This window comes from Nanorana parkeri, unplaced genomic scaffold, assembly GCF_000935625.1.
Source record: "Nanorana parkeri isolate BGI_ZX_2015 unplaced genomic scaffold, ASM93562v1 scaffold287, whole genome shotgun sequence".
Lineage (NCBI taxonomy): Eukaryota > Metazoa > Chordata > Amphibia > Anura > Dicroglossidae > Nanorana > Nanorana parkeri.
The window spans coordinates 1,501,584-1,509,048 of record NW_017306555.1 but is presented as its reverse complement, the minus strand read 5'-3'; the positions used below and the strand labels follow the sequence as shown (position 1 = coordinate 1,509,048).

General features: G+C 43.7%; 1 protein-coding gene across 2 annotated transcripts in view; it reads right to left on the bottom strand.

Annotated features, from left to right (window-relative positions):
• SPSB1 (splA/ryanodine receptor domain and SOCS box containing 1) overlaps positions 1 to 7,465 on the bottom strand; it is a 22,697-nt gene that overhangs the window by 8,920 nt on the left and 6,312 nt on the right. The gene's annotated exons all lie outside the window — the stretch shown is intronic.

Genomic DNA, 7,465 nt, shown 5'->3' with positions numbered 1-7,465 from the left:
AAGAGTGACTGGTGGGTTTTGGGCGCCGTGGGGGGGGTGGGGGGCAACAGATGTGAATCCTAAGCGGTATACATGCAAAATGTCTACCTTAGTGATAGAACACTGTAGAAACAAAATTAAAGTGACTCTACTCAGGAGTTAAACAGGTCCAAGCCCCCTCCCGTGATGGACTACAATCTCAAGTCATGTTTACTCATTTGTATTGAGATTGTAGACCATCACAGGAGCAAGCTTGGAGCAGTGACTACTTTTACAACACACAGGGACCATGGGGAACAAAAGTATCCCCCCTCCAGAAGGAAGGAGTGTCAGCACCAATTCAGAGATGATTTGAAGCGATATTAAAGTTGTATTAATTGACAGCCTTGTAGCAGGCCACGTCCCTCCTCCCGCCCAGCATTTTGGATAGTGGCAAAAGGAGCCTATGGCTTCTCTGCCATCAGTATCCTTCCCCAGGGAAGAACAGGGAAGAACAGGGAACTAAGGATCGCATTGGGAGTGGCAGCGGTGACAGGTCAATTGGGAAGTGAGCAGATCAGTGCGGGTTTCTGCTCACTTCACAAACAATAGAGCCGACCTGCGACCGCTTCTTTGTCACAGGTTGGCTCCAACTATGAGGATCTTTAAGGATCTCCAGCCGAGTGATACTGATCATAGCCGAGTTAAGGTACCTAACCCCCAAGTTTAGTGTCACCAAGCTGAAATCTAGAATGGGAACAGAAGCACCATATAAAAACCACAAAATTGAAGATTGTGCAAGTTTATGCAAATACATTTCCTAGTAAGAACTAAACCCATGACCTCCTTATTAGAAGGTAAAAGTGCCGACTACTTAGCCATAGTAGGAGCTTTAAATATTTTTACTCTGGCCACTTTATTAGATACACCCGTTTAATGCCCGTTAAATTACTCAGCCAATCATATGGCAGCAACTCAACGCATTTAGACATGTAGACATGGTCAAGAAAATCTGCTAAAGTTCAAACGGAGCATCAGAATGGGGAAGAAAGGAGATTTAATTGACTCGGAACAAGGCATGGTTGTTGGTGCCAGACGGACTGGCCTGAGAATTTCAGAAATGGACGATCTTCTGGGATTTTCCCACACAACCATCTCCAGGGTTCACAGAGAATGGCCTGGAGAAAGAAAGAACAAATATCCAGCATGTGGCAGTTTTCTGAACAATGATACCTTGTTGATGCCAGAGGTCAGGAGAATGACCAGACTGGTTCAAGTTGATAGAAAGGCAACCACCATGCGTTACCCCCGAGCTATGCAGAACAGCATCTGACTGCACAACACATCCAACCTTGAAGCAGATGGGCTACAGCAGCAGACGACCACACCGGGCGCCACTCCCGTCAGCTAAGAACAGGAAACTGAGGCTATAATTTGAAAGGGATCAAAACTGGACAATAAAAGATGGAAAAAATGTTGATCTGATGAATCTTCATTTCTGGGGCAAACATGAAAGCATGGATCCATCCTGCCTTGTGTTAGGGGCTCACACAAGTGGTGGAGTAATGGTGTGGGGGGCGCACTTTAGGCCTCTTGGTACCAACTGAGCCCATAAATCTGCAGCAACTGTGTGATGCCATCATGTCAATAGGGACCAAACTCAGGAATGTTTCCAGCACCTTGTTGAATCTATGCCATGAAGAATTAAGACAAAGGGGGCCCCAACCCAGTACTAGCAATGCGTACTCCATAAGTGGCCAGTGAGTGTATTAGACATTTATAATTAGTTATTTGTTTGACAAACGAGCAGGAAACACCCATTAATCCTGCCAAAAATCCAGTCCTGTCATGTGCACTCATCTCAAGCAGCATTTTTTTTAGCCCTGGACAGGTTATCTCTGCACAAAGCAACACCTCCCTCTGGGTTATTGAGCGGGGGGGGGTCAGTGTAACCCAAGGACAAGTTACAGGCAGAATCTGTGAAAAAAACCAGAAAGCCTGAGCAAAGCAGCCACCATATTTAAGAACTGGTAAGCTGCATTATATTACATCGTTTCTGTTCACATTAAAGCCAAATTCCAGGAAAAAAATGGAGGGCTGCTGCAATGACTGTATAGTTTGGGTTTAATATTTTAACATGGGGGAAAGACCTGCTTGAAAGCAAAGGTCTTTCAGAGCAAACATGAACTGGTCTTATTACAGGGAACGCCTTCACAGTAAAGGTAACGTTTACACAGAGGTGGCAAAGGGCAGATGTTTGATTACTGCACAAAGATATCCAATTTAAGAACCCATTCACACCATAGCATTGTGTTAATTGCATGATAATATGCAAACGGCATTCACCATCACACCTAGTATGCATTACTGTTCACAAGGGGTGTTGCATTGCCATTCATTTGAATGGAACCCCAATGCACCTCCCAGCCACTGTGCAACTCAGTGTTCAGTACCGCAATACCGCACGATGGAAAAATGAATGTTTGCACTACTTTTTCACCACAATGATACGGTGTTACACCGAATAAGATGCATTGGGTGCCATTGTAGTGCACCTAGCATACGTTGTGCGATGAACACAATGCTATGAGGTGAATGAGCTCTCAATGTTCTACCTCCTATGGGCCGTCTATTGTGACTCTGTAGAACTGCTGGGGGTTACATAAGCCAACTTTTTTTATTTTTTTCCCAGTCTGAGGTGATTGACTTCATTGTAAAAAGAACAGTAAAGCTGTGGCATTGATGTGCATAATTGCTATGCAGGACTTTGTACATACATTGGGTATATTTGATGGAGGCTATATCGTCCCGATATACGTGCATTGAGGAAGAGGTCTGTGAAAAATAAAGTCTTAACCCTTGCAGTGGGGCCACTTCCCCACTGTAAGGGCTTAGTGTTTTTTTGTCTAGAGAGCTCGCCTGAACCAAGATCCCAGCTGGCTCCTAGACCGGTCCCTTCAGTCTATCTCCTCTGCTCCAGCAATGCAATTTCCCTCAGTACCCTATACACTGTATAGGATGTGATCACTTAAAGCAGTGGTTCTCAACCTTTCTAGGTGACCCCTTGGTAACATTTGCCAAGTTGTGGTGACCCCCAACGCTAAAATTTAGGGTTGACGCGGCTGCTGCAGCGACATCTGGCGGCGTGGCGGGAGAACTGACACTGCTGCGCTAGGAGAAGGCTGAGGACTCTCACCGAGCACAGCAGAAATCACACAGCGACCCACAGGTTGAGAACCACTGCTGTAACAGCTAAAATGGCAAACCATATAACACAAGCCGAGGCTGTCAGCTTTTATTAATAATAAATGATGATAATCTAATAGCTATCTAATAGTGGGAGACACCTGGCGACCCCTGGCAAATTATCATTTGACCCACAGGTTGAGAACCGCTGACTTAAAGGATCTTAGACTGCTGAAGGGAGCAGTCTAGCAGCCAGCTGGGTTTATGCGAGTAGAACACTGTTTTAGATGGTATAGATTTACTATACTGGCAACATTTTTCCTAGTTTAATTGGGATAGCGATTTACTTTCAGGGCTGCCCAAGAAGTAGTTGCTTTCATCTGCTTGCAGCCAGTAGATTGAGAATTATTCTTATAGCAGTGTACAGCTTATTGAAATAAACCTGCATTTTACAAGTGTAAAGATTGGCCTTCTCCCAGCTTGAGTGATTAACGGTCTTCTGATATTGGTCATGTCCTGTAATCCTGACCTTATTGTTCAAATATTCAGCTACTTGGGCAATCCAAAATGTACATTTTGTCTTTTGAAATGTTGTAATACAAGAAATAAAAACTACAATGTTTCCTCCTGTTCAGTTTTTTTCTTTTCGCCCTGTCCAATGGACCACAACCCTGGCAGCTATCTCCCAGACCTAAAACAAGGACACATGAGGCCTACAGAGGAGTGGGGAAGGTGTACGCCAGAAGTCTATGAGAAGACTGCAACAAACTTTGTAAAATGTACACGTTTTTTCCCCCTTTACAGCTCCAGCACTTAGAGGAACTTGTCCCTCTTTAAAATGACAGACACCTTGAGGAGTGTTTAGTAATGATAATCTACAAGCACATGCTTCTAGAGAATAGCCGGCTTTGTATTCTGTGCATACCTGATGTTTATTTTCCTCATTCTTGTCAGTGGCCTTTTTCCTAAGGCCCCATTCACACCTAGGCGTATTGTAATATGAACGACCGTGGCGCTGTCTTTTTAACCGCGATTCGCGGTAAAAAAGTCGCGCGACCGTCGCGCAATTCCGAAGGCTACTTGGCTGTATCCCAATGGAAAACGCCCTACAAAACAGCCCAAAGTAGTACCTGGACCTTTTCAGGCGTGGGTAGTTTTGTAGGGCGTTAGGGACGTGCGGAAATACGGCAAGGTGGGAACGAGGCCATTGACTACAATGCAATTTATATTTTTGACCGTTTTGTAGAGCGTTTGTCGAGCGTAGAACGCGCTACAAAATGGTCAGGTGTGAACGAGGGCTAAGAGCAGATTGCGAGAGTGTGTGTAAAATTATATATATATTTATATATATATATATATATATATTTATTTTAGAGCTTTACTTCCTGCAACTGTCTTTCCCTGCAATGAGATTTCCCTGCATTGCATAGCAATACAACCTTCCCAAGATGTAACTCTTAGGCATGGGCTACATCACTAATGCCTGAGGGAACCAGGAAGTGGGAAAAACTAATTTTAAGTAAAAGCAAATTGTTTAATGACTGCAAGATGATTTCACATCAGCATGCAGAGCTTCACATTGATGTGATTTTTTTTTTTTGTGTGAAAGGGGTCCACTTTAAAGGCTTGTTCACACCATGCCCAGAACAGTTTGTCTGCACCCCAATGTATTCCTATGGTATTTCTGGGCTCTGTTCACACCAGAGCAGCTTGTTCGATGCATGCACAATTTTTTCTGGAAAGCATGTAAATGCATCATAAATGCATGCAAAGGCACTGGACTGCCCCTGAAAGCTAATTTTAAGCTAAAACATACTGGAATGCGTCAAAAACTCTACACAGCATTACAGATGTGATCCAGATCTGGTCAGGAACATGGGGTGAACCTGGCCTTAGGGTAGACAAAAACTAACCCCACACAAGGTTATGTTCATATGGGTTGTGACATTCCAGCAGTTTTAAAATGGCCAATCATTCAGAGCATTTTAAATCACGTAAATACATTCAAAAAGTCTGAAAAATTACAATACATGAATGGAATCCCAAATGGGTTTCTTTCATGCTTGGTACTACACATGAAGTTTCCTGAATAAAAATCACTCCGTTTAAATTGTATTCATTCAGATAAGGCAATGAACATTTTCCATCCTGCTACTGCGATTTTCCTCATCACTGGTAATTAAAAAAAAATAAATAATGGACATTGATGATACCCCAGTAAATGTTCCAAAAACAAATCTGAATCGCTCCAGTGTGAACGGGACCTTAGATATTAGTTACCATTGTGTCTTGATTTGTATTGCAAGGAGGGCCCTGCCCATGAGATCACAGTACTGCATTAACAAGCATTGGCCATAAAAGCGAAGGGGAAAGATGTGGGAGAGTTGCGTTGCCATTCAATTGGGGACGAAATACCTTAACGTGGTGAAAAACTGTACGTGTTATTTACTACACACTAAGGTATTTCAAGGCTCTCAAATGACAACGCAACTCGCTTCCACATTTTCCCCTCTGCTTTCAAGGCCAAACTATTATACCTGCACGACTTCTCCCAAGATGCATTCAATTCCGCCAACACGCGAACCAATTAGGTTAAAGTATAGCCCCATCCCCACTTTTTATAGTCAAAGACTAATCACTATTTAAGCACACGAGGTAAACAATGTGATCTATAAATATTTGCACAATGCTTCAATCCTCAAGTTGTTTTACACACAGCATCTTGAAAAGCTATTATCTACTCTATGTGTAAAGTTGACTTTTGACCCTAAAAGCAAATTAAACTACTGTTATCTTATCAACCAGCATTCAAGATTGTAGGGCAGGTTAATAAAAACAAAACACAACACAGTAGATCTTTATATTACATACACAATACAAGGTTGTCAAAACCATGCGTTTAAAGGGAACTTTTTTACATGCAAATATAATCCTTTTCACCCAAGTCTGTTTATGTTCTGTAGCGACCTTGCTAGAGATAAAACTGGAAAAAGGAGAACTATGGGGTTTTTCCCCATAGTTCTTTAAGGGTCACGGGAGGACAAATTAGCGTCCTCCCATGACCCAAAGCTCAGTATACCGCGAGCTACAGCTTGTGGTATACTGAGACCGCCACAGCCAGGACAGATCCTGACATTACTGTCGAGATCCACCCAGCTGCGTAAGTGAGAGCTGGCTCTGCCTATCTGGAGGCAGAGCCAGCTGTACCCGCTTACTCCACCATCCGTTCCTCCAGTCAGCGCTGGAGGATCGGAGGGGGGGGGAATCCCTGCGGGGAGCCATGACTGGCGGTCACCACTCTGCAGTGAGATGATCGGGAAGTGAGCGAGCGGCGGTATGTGTTGGCTCACTTCCCGATCTATTGAGCCAAAGTTTAATTGTCACACGTCGGCTTGAACTATAAGGATGAGTGATTTTCACTCTTCAGTTCTCCTTTAACCCTTTCGCTGCCAAGGACGTACGTTGTACGGAGCTACAAAAGTGCTTCCAGCTGGCCAGCTCAGTACGCCGTACGGACCTGGCATTTACAGTTCTACTATAAGCTGATAGTAGAACTGTTCAGCAGACTGTCCCCTTGAAATTTATAGCCGTCATCAGCAGCTCACAAGCCACTGATGACCACTATTAACAAAAAATACCGGGCGCCCCCCGCGCCGACTCCATGGATCCCCGCTGCTTGTAGGGTCTGTGGCAGCGGGGATTCGTAATAAAATCACCGGCGGGGGGGTCGGGGGGGTCCTGGGAGCAAGCGGTGGCTGGCCGCAATTCAGGATGGCCGAGCGGCATAGTGATCGGAGCCGCTGTCATCCTGACAGTTTTTGGATGACAGCGGCTCTGTAGCGTGGCCGAGCAAGGGATCGTTAAATATCATTGATATTTTCAGCCTGTTCATTCATGAATTTCTGAATGGGGAGTAGCACTCCCTATGGAGGCTTCTCCCCATTCATAAACTGCTTGATAGTAAATATTTTACTATCAGCAGTTTCTGAATGGGAAGCCTCTGTACTGAGTGCTTCCCATTCATTGAGTGCTGAGGCTGCAGAAAAAGAAATTGATTTGGTGTCCTCAATTTCTTTTTCTATTTCAAAAGGGAAATGTCAGGGATCTGTTTAGACCCCAGAGATTTCACCGTAGCCCCTCCAACAGTAAAATACAAAATTAAAAAATAAACTTTAAAAAAATTAAAATAAAATAAAAAAAAAAGTAAAAAAAAAGCACAACCCCTCCCTCCCCCCACATACATACACATTGTTAGAACGCATCGCAGTGCATGATTTTTTATTTATTTTTTAAATTAAAAAAAAAACAATTAACTGAACCA